The sequence below is a fragment of the Choloepus didactylus genome (assembly GCF_015220235.1).
Source record: "Choloepus didactylus isolate mChoDid1 chromosome 11 unlocalized genomic scaffold, mChoDid1.pri SUPER_11_unloc1, whole genome shotgun sequence".
NCBI classification, from domain to species: Eukaryota; Metazoa; Chordata; class Mammalia; order Pilosa; family Megalonychidae; genus Choloepus; species Choloepus didactylus.
The window spans coordinates 1804659-1819579 of NW_023637577.1; the positions used below are offsets into that span (position 1 = coordinate 1804659).

General features: G+C 38.4%; 1 protein-coding gene and 1 pseudogene across 2 annotated transcripts in view; both read right to left on the reverse strand.

Moving 5' to 3' along the window:
• Nucleotides 1-14921, reverse strand: part of SIMC1 (SUMO interacting motifs containing 1) — a 107701-nt gene that overhangs the window by 54810 nt on the left and 37970 nt on the right. The window lies entirely within an intron of this gene.
• LOC119524420 lies at nt 7126-7467 on the reverse strand (annotated as a pseudogene).

The following is a 14921-nucleotide window of genomic DNA, read 5'->3' on the forward strand; positions in this document are numbered from 1 at the left end:
TACTGCAAAGGAGAGGCTAATCCTACTTAAAATTGTGCCTAAAAGTCTCCCTCAGAGAACCTCTTTGTTGCTCAGATGTGACCTTTCTCCTTCTCTAAGCCCACTTGGCAGGTGAACTCACTGCCCTCCCCCTATGTGGGCCATGACTCCCAGGGGTGTAAATCTCCCTGGCAACAAGGGACATGACCCCCAGGATGAACCTGGACCCGGCATCATGGAATTGAGAAAATCTTCGTAACCAAAAGGGGGAAGTGAAATGCTAATGCTAATGCTGCCGTTATGCAAAATACCAGAAATGGATTGGCTTTTATAAAGGGGATTTATTTGGTTACAAAGTTACAGTCTTAAGACCATAAAGTGTCCAAGGTGAGTATCAACAACAGGGTGCCTTCACTGGAGAAAGGCCACTGGCATCCAGAAAACCTCTGTTAGCTTGGAAGGAACGTGGCTGGCGTCTGCCCAGTTTGCATTTCAAAATGGTGTTCTCCAAACTGTTGGCATCAGCTTTCAATGGCCATCTTCAAAATGTCTATCTCGGCTGCAGTAGTTCTCCAAAATGTCACTCTCAGTTGCTCTGCCTCTGGTCCTGTGTGGCTTTTTTTTCTAAACGGTACAACTCTACAGTCGATTTATTCAAACACCACAATTGCATGGAACTTTGAATAGGAAGTGAGATATGGTAGGTTAGTATAGGCTGGGGTGAAATAGTGACACATCCCAGAGTAATTTGGGCAGATAATAAAAAATATATTTACAGCCTCCCCCTCCCCAGCCCCGAGGATTGGGGGGAAGGTGTGGAACTGTTGGACTTCTTCAGCTGGACTGGTGTTGATGTTGTCACAAGCATTGGGACTGGAAGTTTGATGTGCTGAGCCCTCAATCATGGGACATGCCCTTATGAAGCTAGTTACTGCAAAGGAGAGGCTAAACTTGCATATAATTGTGCCTAAGAGTCTCCCCCTGAGAACCTCTTTGTTGCTCAGATGTGACCCTCTCTCTCTCTAACTGAGCCACCTCGACAGGTGAACTTGCTGCCCTCCCCCCTACGTGGGACCCAACTCCCAGGGTTGTAAATCTCCCTGGCAAAGCAGAAAATGACTCCTGGGGATGAATCTGGACCCGGCATCGTGGGACTGAGAGTATCATCTTCACCAAAAGGGGGATGCAAAATGAGACGAAATAGTTTCAGTGGCTGAGAGATTTCAAATGGAATCGAGAGGTCACTCTGGTGGACATTCTTATGCACTATATAGATAACATGTCTTAGGTTTTAATGTATTGGAATAGCTAGAAGTAAATACCTGAAACTACCAAACTCCAACATAGTAGTCTGCATTCCTGAAGACAATTATATAATAATGTAGATTACAAGGGGTGACAGTGTGATTGTGAAGACCTTGTGGATCACATCCCCTTTATCTAGTGTATGGATGAGTAGAAAAATGGGGATAAAAACTAAAGGACAAATGGGGTGGGATGGGGGGAATGATTTGGGTGTTCTTTTTTCACTTCTAGTTTTTATTCTTGTTCTGGTTCTTTCTGATGTAAGGAAAATGTTCAGAGATAGATTGTGGTGATGAACGCATAACTATGTTATCATACTGTGGACAGTGGATTGTATACCATGGATGACTGTATGGTGTGTGAATGTATTTCAATAAAACTGAACTTAATAAAAAAAAAAAAATATGTGAATGAAATAAAAAAAAGTTTTTGAAAAAAAAGGAAAAGTACTCCAGTGATCCAATAAAGACACACCCTGAATGGTGGGGCAACACCTCCATAGAAATAATCCAATGAAAGTTCTCGTCCACAGTTGACTGAGTCACATCTCCATGAAAACACTGAACCAATAGGCTCCAACCTTATCAACAATAGTATATCTGCACCCAAAAGACTTCATCAAGGAGGCGGGGCAAGATGGCAGATTGTTGAGCTGTATGTTTTAGTTACTCCTCCAGGAAAGTAGATAGAAAGCCAGGAACTGCGTGGACTGGACACCACAGAGCAATCTGACTTTGGGCATAGTTCATACAACACTCATGAACATGTTGAACTGCTGAGATCAGCGAAATCTGCAAGTTTTTGCGCCCAGGGGACCCGCGCCCCTCCCTGCCAGGCTCAGTCTCGTGGGAGGAGGATCCGTCAGCACTGGGAAGGAGAAGGGAGAATTGCAGTGGCAGCTCTTATTGGAAACTCATTCTACTGATCCAAACTTCAACCATAGATAGACTGAGACCAGACACCAGAGAATCTGAGAGCAGCCAGCCCAGCAGAGAGGAGACAGGCATAGCAAAAAACAGAAAGAAAAACTCCAAAATAAAAGCGGAGGATTTCTGGAGTTCTGGTGAACATAGAAAAGGGAAGGGCAGAGCTCAGGCCCTGAGGTTCATATGCAAATCCCGAAGAAAAACTGATCTCTCTGCCCCCTGGATCTTTCCTTAATGGCCCTAATTGCTTTGTCTCTTAGCATTTCAATAACCCATTAGATCTGCGAGGCGGGCTTTATTTTTTTTTATCTTTTTTTTTTTTTTTTCTGTTTCTAAAACAATTACTCTAAGAAGCCCAATACAGAAAGCCTCAAAGACTTGCAATTTGGGCAGGTCAAGATACAAGCAGAACTAAGAGAGCTCTGAGACAAAAGGCAATAATCCAGTGGCTGAGAAAATTCACTAAACACCACAACTTCCCAAGAAAAGGGGGGTGTCCGCTCACAGCCATCATCCTGGTGGACAGGAAACACTCCTGCCCATCGCCGGCCCCATAGCCCAGAGCTGCCCCAGACAACCCAGTGTGACGGAAGTGCTTCAAATAACAGGCACACACCACAAAACTGGGCATGGACATTAGCCTTCCCTGCAACCTCAGCTGATTGTCCCAGAGTCGGGAAGGTGGAGCAGTGGGAATTAACAAAGCCCCATTCAGCCATCATTTCAGCAGACTGGGAGCCTCCCTACACAGCCCAGCAGCCCAGAACTGCTCTGGGGGGACGGCACTCACCTGTGACATAGCACAGTCATCCCTCAACAGAGGACCACTGGGTGCACGGCCTGGAAGTGGAACCCACTCGCAAGTGTCAGGAGCCATATGCCAATACCAAGGATTTGTGGGTCAGTGGCAGAGACAAACTGTGGCAGGACTGAACTGAAGGATTAGACTATTGCAGCAGCTTTAAAACTCCAGGAACAGCAGGGAGATTTGATTGTTAGAGCCACCCCCCCCCCTCCCTGACCTCCCAGACACACACCCCACATACAGGGCGGTCAACACCAACTACACATGCAAGCTTGGTACACCACTTGGACCCCACAAGACTCACTCCCCCACTCACCACAAAGGCAAAGCAGGGGAGAACTGGCTTGTGGAGAACAGGTGGCTCGTGGACGCCACCTGCTGGTTAGTTAGAGAAAGTGTACTCCACAAAGCTGTAGATCTGATAAATTAGAGATAAGGACTTCAATTGGTCTACATATCCTAAAAGAACCCTATTAAGTTCAGCAAATGCCAAGAGGCTAAAAACAACAGAAAATATAAAGCATATGAAAAAAACAGACGATATGGATAACCCAAGCCCAAGCACCCAAATCAAAAGATTAGAAGAGACACAGTACTTAGAGCAACTGATCAAAGAACTAAAGATGAACAATGAGACCATAGTACAGGATACAAAGGATATCAAGAAGACCCTAGAAGAGCATAAAGAAGACATTGCAAGACTAAATAAAAAAATAGATGATCTTATGGAAATTAAAGAAACTGTTGACCAAATTAAAAAGATTCTGGACACTCATAGTGAAAGACTAGAGGAAGTTGAACAACGAATCAGTGACCTGGAAGATGACAGAATGGAAAATGAAAGCACAAAAGAAAGAATGGGGAAAAAAATTGAAAAAATCAAAATGGATCTCAGGGATATGATAGATTATATAAAACGTCTGAATATAAGACTCATTGGTGTTCCAGAAGGGGAAGAAAAGGGTAAAGGTCTAGGAAGAGTATTCAAAGAAATTGTTGGGGAAAACTTCCCAAATCTTCTAAACAACATAAATACACAAATCATAAATGCTCAGCGAACTCCAAATAGAATAAATCAAAATAAACCCACTCTGAGACATATTCTGATCACACTGTCAAACACGGAAGAGAAGGAGCAAGTTCTGAAAGCAGCAAGAGGAAAGCAATTCACCACATACAAAGGAAACAGCATAAGGCTAAGTAGTGACTACTCAGCGGCCACCATGGAGGCGAGAAGGCAGTGGCACGATATATTTAAAATTCTGAGTAAGAAAAATTTCGAACCAAGAATACTTTATCCAGCAAAGGTCTCCTTCAAATTTGAGGGAGAGCTTAAATTTTTCACAGACAAACAAATGCTGAGAGAATTTGCTAACAAGAGACCTGCCCATACTAAAGGGAGCCCCTACAGAGAAACAAAGAAAGGAGAGAGAGACTTGGAGAAAGGTTCAATACTAAAGAGATTCGGTACGGGTACATTAAAGGATATTAATAGAGAGGAAAAATATATATGACAAACATAAACCAAAGGATAGGATGGCTGATTCAAGAAATGCCTTCACGGTTATAACACTGAATGTAAATGGATTAAACTCCCCAATTAAAAGATATAGATACACAGCATGGATTAAAAAAAAATGAACCATCAATATATTGCATACAAGAGACTCATCTTAGACACAGGGACACAAAGAAATTGAAAGTGAAAGGACGGAAAAAAATATTTCATGGAAGCTACAGCCAAAAGAAAGCAGGTGTAGCAATATTAATCTCAGACAAAATAGACTTTAAATGCAGGAATGCAAAACAAATCGTACATTCGATTGTTCACAGTACCATTACATAGTTGTACATTCATCACCTAAATCAATCCCTGACATCTTCATTAGCACACACACAAAAATAACAAGAATAATAACTGAAGTGAAAAAGAGCAATTGAACTAAAAAAAAACACTGGATACCTTTGTCTGTTTGTTTGTTTGTTTGTTTATTTCCTTCCCCTATTTTTCTACTCATCCATCCATAAACTAGACAAAGGGGAGTGTGGTCCTTATGGCTTTCCCAATTCCACTGTCACCCCTCATAAGCTACATTTTTATACAGTTGTCTTGAAGATTCATGGGTTCTGGGTTGTAGTCTGATAGTTTCAGGTGGTACCCCAATTCTTTAGAACCTAAAAAGGGTTGTCTAAATTGTGTGTAAGAGTGCCCACCAGAGTGACCTCTCGGCTCCTTTTGGAATCTCTCTGCCACTGAAGCTTATTTCATTTCCTTTCACATCCCCCTTTTGGTCAAGAAGACGTTCTCCATTCCACGATGTCTGGTCTACATTCCTCCCCGGGAGTCATATTCCATGTTGCCAGGGAGATTCACTCCCCTGTGTGTCTGATCCCACATAGGGGGGAGGGCAGTGATTTCACCTTTCAAGTTGGCTTAGCTAGAGAGAGAGGGCCAAATCTGAGCAACAAAGAGGCATTTGGGAGGAGGCTCTTAGGCACAATTATAGGGAGGCCTAGTCTCTCCTTTGCAGCAACAGTCTTCCCAAGAGTAAATCCTGTGGTAGAGAGCTCAACCCATCAAACCACCAGTCCCCTATGTCTGTGGTCTGATTGGTATGTGAATATATCTCAATAAAACGAAGATTAAAAAAAAAAAAAAAAGAAATGGTTACAGCAATCTCCGTGATGGAATAATATTTGTCTTTGCACTGCAGAAAACATGCAATAATGGGTTGAGAAAGGCTGCGGTTCCTCCTCCCCTTGGAAGCACCCCCCCTTGCCCCCCAGCCACCAGAGGTTTCCTTTCCTGCTCGGGGCGCGCTCTTGGCATGTGAGAGCCTCATTCGCGGTGAGCAGAACGACCAGCACCAGTGTGCCCCCGCATGGCCACTGCTGAGAACATCCCCTTCTGGCGAAGCACAATATGGTTTTTTTTTGTTCTTTTTTTCCTCTTTATAAAAATATCAAATTTATTTCAATATCTAGTTTCATTTTTAAATTAGCTGTTAGACAATTTTCTGTAACTTAAGATTCATATAAAAAGTAAGGAAAACATTAATAAGCTATGAAAGACTGACCAAGAAAACAAATTTTAGAGCACATATTTACAAAAGCCATGTTTAATAGCAAAAATTCCAGTTTTACTACTTAATGAGAAATAGTCTTTAGCTCTTTACTTCCAAATGTAACATTATCATTTTGAAGTAATTTATCTATTTTCACCCCAATTACTATTCCCAACAAAATTTTTCCAAGCTTTCCTTAACACTTATGAAGTAGACTCAACTATTCATCTTAAGAGTTCCTTAAAAGAACTCTTTTGTTTGATCAAAAAGTATAGGACATCACTACCACATGAGTTAAACAAAAATTGGAGTAAAAAACAAAAGTGGTATATAGTAAGCAAATTACCTGATAAGAATATTAAATATTTCACATTTCTACTTAGCACAAGCAAAAATAAAGAGGTTTCAAGGTACTATAATGTTTGGCATTTGTACTGCAAGCTTTAAATTATAATTTTATTCTACACAAGTCATGTCTAAGAAAATGGCCGTGCTCGAAAATAAAAAAAATGTTATATCCAGCAGGCAGTATTCTACTAGTCAAGAGAACTCTTTATAAAATTAGGTTTAAAAAATGCAGAATGTCTGATATTTATATTACCACTGTAAAGGCTAAAAATCACACAAACCATATAGAAAATAAAGAATTAAATGATTAATATTTGCTTTGAGGAAACCAGAAATGATTATATTGCATGAAATAAGCAATAATGACAAAGGATGTGATTAATACACTTTTTTTAAGCCCAAACATACTTTTCATCTTAAAGAGGACAATTCTGACATTTACTTTCTTTGTCCAGAACAGGACTTGAATTTAAACCGCTATTTGAATAAAGTTCATAATCTAAAGTCATTTTTTTCACCATAGGATATTTTTATTTCAGTAGATAGCCTAATAAATGATCAGTTATAAAGATTTTGTAGAATAAATGCCAATTTACACAATAACTGTCACAGATACCAACATATTTCTATATCCAAGCGTAAAAGTTACTACAGTACTGAGGTCATAACTAACATGATTCTTCCATATAGTCAGACTTTGTTTACTATATAATATGGTCACAAAACCCAAAGAAGAAACCTTAGTTGAGTCCTTCTCCAAAGCTGCATAATTTTCCAAATAATTTTCCTCTGGTTTCAGAGCCTGTTCTTTTCTTCAATCCTTTTTTAGTCGTTTGGCTTTTGCAATATTTTCTTGACGTTTTTGTTTCTTCTTCTGCTCCTTTTCCCTGGCCTCAATCATCTTGGCCAATTTCCAGGATAGTACAGCACTTGCTAGGAACAATGGAGTAAGGGCCAAAATCACTGTTGTAAGGAAGCCATATGGGTCCTTTGCAGCCCATTCCACAACATACTCAGCTCAAGCCTTTATATCAAACATCTTTGTAGTGGTCTTAGGAAAACTTATGCTTGAGTCGTGATCTCTAACTTTGTCCTGGAATTACTAGAGAGCCAATCACAATTTCAGATGACCCTTGGTTATCGTCTTCTTTAGTTCTGCCATACAATTCTGAGAGAAGGTTTAAATTCGTCAGACCGGAAGCAGGAAGCACAATATGGTTTTGATTCAATTCGATCGATGAAGGCAGAGGCTCGGTGAGTCTGACTGTGAGCGAGCCTTGGTCCTGGGCCCTGCAGAGACTATAAAAAAGAGCTTTGCGGCTCATGGGGTGGAGATAAGGGCACGTGGAAATGGATATATAGAAGAATGGGGTTAAGAGTTAATGTTTGGAGCCAGACTGTCTGTAATTCCCTGTTCTTGCTACTGAGGGACTGTACGATATTGAGCAAGTGATTAAACTTACTAAATAATGGCCATCTTGACCTCCCTGGCTGAAAGAGACGACATTCAAAGCGCCTCACACAGTGCAGTGTTTGGAGCAAAAGACATGTTCAATAAATGTTCATTAATTATGAAAAAAAAATAAATGCAGGGATGTTTTGAGAGACAAAGAAGGCTACTACATACTAATAAAAGGGGCAATTCAACAAGAAGAAATAACAATCATAAATGTTTATGCACCCAGTCAAGGTGCCTCAAAATACATGAGAGAAACACTGGCAAAACTAAAGGAAGCAATTGATGTTTCCACAATAATTGTGGGAGACTTCAACATATCACTCTCTCCTAAAGATAGATCAACCACACAGAAGACCAATAAGGAAACTGAAAACCTAAACAATCTGATAAATGAATTAGATTTAACAGACATATATAGAACATTACATCCCAAATCACCAGGATACACATACTTCTCTAGTGCTCACAGAACTTTCTCCAGAATAGATCTTATGCTGGGACATAAAACAACGCTCAATAAATTTAAAAAGATTGAAATTATTCAAAGCGCATTCTCTGACCACAATGGAATACAATTAGAAGTCAATAACCATCAGAGACTTAGAAAATTCACAAATACCTGGAGGTTAAACAACATACTCCTAAACAATCAGTGGGTTAAAGGTGGGTTAAAGAAGAAATAGAAAGAGAAATTGCTAAATATATAGAGACAAATGAAAATGAATATACTACATACCAAAACCTATGGGATGTAGCAAAAGCAGTACTGAAGGGGAAATTTATAGCACTAAACACATATATTAAAAAGGAAAAAAGAGCCAAAACCAAAGAACTAATGGATCAACTGAAGAAGCTAGAAAATGAACAGCAAACCAATCCTAAACCAAGTACAAGAAAAGAAATAACAAGGATTAAAGCAGAAATAAATGACATAGAGAATAAAAAAACAATAGAGAGGATAAATATCACCAAAAGTTGGTTCTTTGAGAAGATCAACAAGACTGACAAGGCCCTAGCTAGACTGACAAAATCAAAAAGAGAGAAGACCCATATAAACAAAATAATCAATGAAAAAGGTGACATAAATGCAGATCCTGAAGAAATTAAAAAAATTATAAGAGGATACTATGAACAACTGTATGGCAACAAACTGGATAATGTAGAGGAAATGGATAATTTCCTGGAAACATATGAACAACCTAGACTGACCAGAGAAGAAATAGAAGACCTCAACCAACCCATCACAAGCAAAGAGATCCAATCAGTCATCAAAAATCTTCCCACAAATAAATGCCCAGGGCCAGATGGCTTCACAGGGGAATTCTACCAAACTTTCCAGAAAGAACTGACACCAATCTTACTCAAACTCTTTCAAAACATTGAAGAAAATGGAACACTACCTAACTCATTTTATGAAGCTAACATCAATCTAATACCAAAACCAGGCAAAGATGCTACAAAAAAGGAAAACTACCGGCCAATCTCCCTAATGAATATAGATGCAAAAATCCTCAACAAATACTTGCAAATTGAATCCAAAGACACATTAAAAAAATCATACACCATGACCAAGTGGGGTTCATTCCAGGCATGCAAGGATGGTTCAACATAAGAAAATCAATCAATGTATTACAACACATTAACAATTCGAAAGGGAAAAATCAAATGATCATCTCGATGCTGAAAAAGCATTTGACAAAATTCAACATCCATTTTTGATAAAAACACATCAAAAGGTAGGAACTGAAGGAAACTTCCTCAATATGATAAAGAGCATACATGAAAAACCCACAGCCAGCAAAGTACTCAATGGTGAGAGACTGAAAGCATTCCCTCTAAGATCAGGAACAAGACAAGGATGCCCGCTGTCACCACTGTTATTCAACATTGTGCTGGAAGTGCTAGCCAGGGCAATCCGGCAAGACAAAGAAATAAAAGCCATCCAAATTGGAAAGAAGAAGTAAAACTGTCACTGTTTGCAGATGATATGATCTTATATCTGGAAAACCCTGAGAAAGCGACGATAAGCTACTAGAGCTAATAAACAAATTTAGCAAAGTAGCGGGATACAAGATTAATGCACATAAGTCAGTAATGTTTGTATATGCTAGAAATGAACAAACTGAAGAGACACTCAAGAAAAAGATACCATTTTCAATAGCAACTAAAAAAATCAAGTACCTAGGAATAAACTTAACCAAAAATGTAAAGGACCTATACAAAGAGAACTACATAACTCTACTAAAAGAAATAGAAGGGGACCTTAAAAGATGGAAAAATATTCCACGTTCATCGATAGGAACGCTAAATGTCATTAAGATGTCAATTCTACCCAAACTCATCTACAGATTCAATGCAATCCCAATCAAAATTCCAACAACCTACTTTGCAGACTTGGAAAAGCGAGTTATCAAATTTATTTGGAAAGGGAAGATGCCTTGAATTGCTAAAGACAGTCTAAAACAGAAAAACGAACTGGGAGGACTTACACTCCCTGACTTTGAAGCTTATTATAAAGCCACAGTTGTCAAAATAGCATGGTACTGGCACAAAGATAGACATATAGATCAATGGAATCAGATTGCAAATTCGGAGATAGACCCCCAGATCTATGGCCGACTGACCTTTCTTAAGGTCCCCAAAGTCACTGAACTGGGTCATAATGGTCTTTTCAACAAATGGGGCTGGGAGAGGTGGATATCCATATCCAAAAGAATGAAAGACGACCCCTACCTCACCCCCTACACAAAAATTAACTCAAAATGGACCAAAGATCTCAATATAAAAGAAAGTACCATAAAACTCCTAGAAGATAATGTAGGAAAACATCTTCAAGACCTTGTATTAGGCGGCCACTTCCTAGACTTTACACCCAAAGAACAAGCAACAAAAGAAAAAATAGATAAATGGGAACTCCTCAAGCTTAGAAGTTTCTGTACCTCAAAGGAATTTCTCAAAAAGGTAAAGAGGCAGCCAACCCAATGGGAAAAAATTTTTGGAAACCATGTATCTGACAAAAGACTGATATCTTGCATATATAAAGAAATCCTACAACTCAATGACAATAGTACAGACAGCCCAATTATAAAATGGGCAAAAGATAGGAAAAGACAGTTCTCTGAAGAGGAAATACAAATGGCCAAGAAACACATGAAAAAATGTTCGGCTTCACTGGCTATTAGAGAGATGCAAATTGAGCCCACAATGAGATACCATCTCACACAGATTAGAATCGCTGCCATTAAACAAACAGGAAACTACAAATGCTGGAGGGGATGTGGAAAAATCGGAACTCTTATTCATTGTTGGTGAGACTGTATAATTGTTCAGCCACTCTGGAAGTCAGTCTGGCAGTTCCTTAGAAAACTAGATATAGAGTTACCGTTCGATCCAGCGATTGTATTTCTCAGTATATACCTGGAAGATCGGAAAGCAGTGGCACGAACAGATATCTGCATGCCAATGTTCATAGCAGCATTATTCACAATTGCCAAGAGATGGAAACAATCCAAATGTCCTTCAACAGATGACTGGATAAATAAAATGTGGTATATACACACAATGGAATACTACATGGCAGTAAGAAGGAACGATGTTGTGAAACATATGACAACATGGATGAACCTTGAAGACATAATGCTGAGCGAAATAAGCCAGGCACAAAAAGAGAAATATTATATGCTACCACTAATGTGAACTTTGAAAAATGTAAAACAAATGGTTTATAATGTAGAATGTAGGGGAACTAGCAATAGAGAGCAATTAAGGAAGGGGGAGCAATAATCCAAGAAGAACAGATAAGCTATCATGGGTAAATTTAATGTTCTGGGAATGCCCAGGAATGACTATGGTCTGTTAATTTCTGATAGGTACAGTTGGAACAAGTTCACAGAAATGTTGCTATATTAGGTAACTTTCTTGGGGTAGAGTAGGAACATGTTGGAAGTAAAGTAGTTATCTTAGGTTAATTGTCTTTTTCTTACTCCCTTGGTTATAGTCTCCTTGAAATGTTCTTTTATTGTATGTTTTTTTTTAATTATTTTATTTTTATTTATTTTTAAAATTTTTTTATTTTTCATAGAATTGATTAAAAAAAAAACAAGGAAAAAAATATGTAGAGCCCCCTTGAGGAGCCTGTGGAGAATGCAGGGGTATTCGCCTACCCCACCTCGATTGTTGCTAACATGACCACAGACATAGGGGACTGGTGGTTTGATGGGTTGAGCCCTCTACCACAGGATTTACCCTTGGGAAGACGGTTGCTGCAAAGGAGAGGCTAGGCCTCCCTATGGTTGTGCCTAAGAGCCTCCTCCCGAATGCCTCTTTGTTGCTCAGATGTGGCCCTCTCTCTCTGGCTAAGCCAACTTGAAAGGTGAAATCACTGCCCTCCCCTCTATGTGGGATCAGACACCCAGGGGAGTGAATCTCCCTGGCAACGTGGAATATGACTCCCTGGGAGGAATGTAGACCTGGCATCGTGGGACAGAGAACATCTTCTTGACCAAAAGGGGGATGTGAAAGGAAATGAAATAAGCTTCAGTGGCAGAGAGATTCCAAAACGAGCCGAGAGATCACTCTGGTGGGCACTCTTATGCACAATTTAGACAACCCTTTTTAGGTTCTAAAGAATTGGGGTATCTGATGGTGGATACCTGAAACTATCAAACTACAACCCAGAACCCATGAATCTGGAAGATAATTGTATAAAAATGTAGCTTATGAGGGGTGATAATGGGATTGGGAAAGCCATAAGGACCACACTCCCCTTTGTCTAGTTTATGGATGGATGAGTAGAAAAATAGGGGAAGAAAACAAACAAGCAGACAGACAAAGGTACCCAGTGTTCTTTTTTACTTCAATTGCTCTTTTCCACTTTAACTATTATTCTTTATTTTTGTGTGTGTGCTAATGAAGGTGTCAGGGATTGATTTAGGTGATGAATGTACAACTATGTAATGGTACTGTGAACAACTGAATGTACTATTTGTTTTGTATGATTGCGTGGTATGTGAATATATCTCAATAAAATGAAGATTTAAAAAAAAAGACTGCATCAAGGATAATGGCATTTTGGGAGACATAATACATCCAAACCGGCACAAAAAATGATACAAAATAAAGTTTTCAGTGGCTTAGAGATTTCAAATGGAGTCGAGAGGTCACTTTGGAGGGCATTCTTACGTGCTATATAGATATCCTTTTTTTAGTTTATTGGAATTCCTAGAAGGAAATACCTGAAACTGTCGAACTGCAACCCAGTAACCTTGATGCTTGAAGACAATTGACTAACTATGTAGCTTACATGGTGTGACTGTGTGAATGTGAAAACCTTGTGGCTCACACTTCCTTTATCTAGTATGGACAAATGAGTAGAAAAATGGGGACAAAAACTAAATGAAAAATAGGGTGGGATGGAATGCTTTGGGCATTCTTTTTTACTTTTAATTTTATTCTTATTTTTATTCTTTTTGGAGTAAGGAAAATTCAAAAATTGGGGTGATGAATGCACAACTCTATGATGCTACTGTGAACAGCTGATTGTATACTGTGGATGATTGTATAGGATGTGAAGATATGCCAATAAAACTGAATTAAAAAATTTTTTACAGACCAAATTTTCAGATAACAGTGAAGTAAAACTAGAAAATAGCAACAGAAAATAAATTAAAGAAATGTAACTATTTGAGAATTTAAAACAATTTTCAAAATAGCTCCTGGGTCAAAGAAGAACTGTAAATTAAACAAAAGACTATTTAGGAATTAATGACAAATTCACTACTTTTCAAAACCTATGGGGTGAGCCTACATTCAATGAAAGAGGAGATGCACAAGACCTGTGTGGAAAAAATTATAAAACTGTATTGGGATACACTATAGTAGGTCTAAATAAAGACCACTGTTCATGTATTAGAAGATTCACAGTAATTAATATGCCAATTCTTTCCAAATTGATATACAGATTCAACAATCTCAATCAAAGTCTCAATAGGTTTTATTGAGAACTTGAGAAGCTGATCCTAAAATCTGAATGGAAGAACCAAGGCCAGACAAGGTACTTCTGAAGAAGACAGTGTGGTACCGGCACCAGACAGTCAAACAGAGAAATGGGGCATAAGAGCAAGTTTACAAACAGACCTATACTTACATGAAAATTTGATTTATGTCAAAGCTGGTGTTAAAGATTCAGGAGGGAAAGGATGGATGTTTCAATTAATGTTACTGGAACCAGCATCATATTGTGGAAAAACTAAATCAGATCTCAACTTCACACGAAAACTATAAATCAATTTTAGATATATTAAAGACTTACAAGTGAAAAAACCCAGCTAAAAATCTTGTAGAAAAAAACAAGAGAATATCTTTATATCCTCAAGGTAAGGAAGAATTTCTCAAATAAGATACAAAGTAGATTCCGTAAAAGAAAATACTTGACTAGATTAAAATTAGGATTTCTGTTCATCAAAAACACCATAAAGCTGTGAGATGCCACAAACTAGAAGAATGTTGGCTGTGATTGATTTAAGATATAGAATACAATAAACCCATGAAAACAAACTAACTAGAGCTATGTGCAATAAAGGATCAATCTTGTAACGGAAATATTGTGGGGAAAAAGCAAGACAAAAGAGAATAACATATAGTATAATTTCATTTATATAAAGTTCAAAAATCTTTCTCAATAAACATATCTTAAAAAAAGAAAGGGAAAAATAAGTCCCTAGAATAAGCTCAATGGGATATTTCATGACTTCATGAAGAAAACTTTAAAAGCCCATTTGAAAAAAGAATCCTAAAAGTCTAAATACATGGGAGTACTATACTTCATTCTTTTTTTTTTTTTTTAATCATCATTTTATTGAGATATATTCACATACCACGCAGTCATACAAAACAAATTGTACTTTCGATTGTTTACAGTACCATTACATAGTTGTACATTCATCACCTAAATCAATCCCTGACACCTTCATTAGCACACACACAAAAATAACAAGAATAATAATTAGAGTGAAAAAGAGCAATTGAAGTAAAAA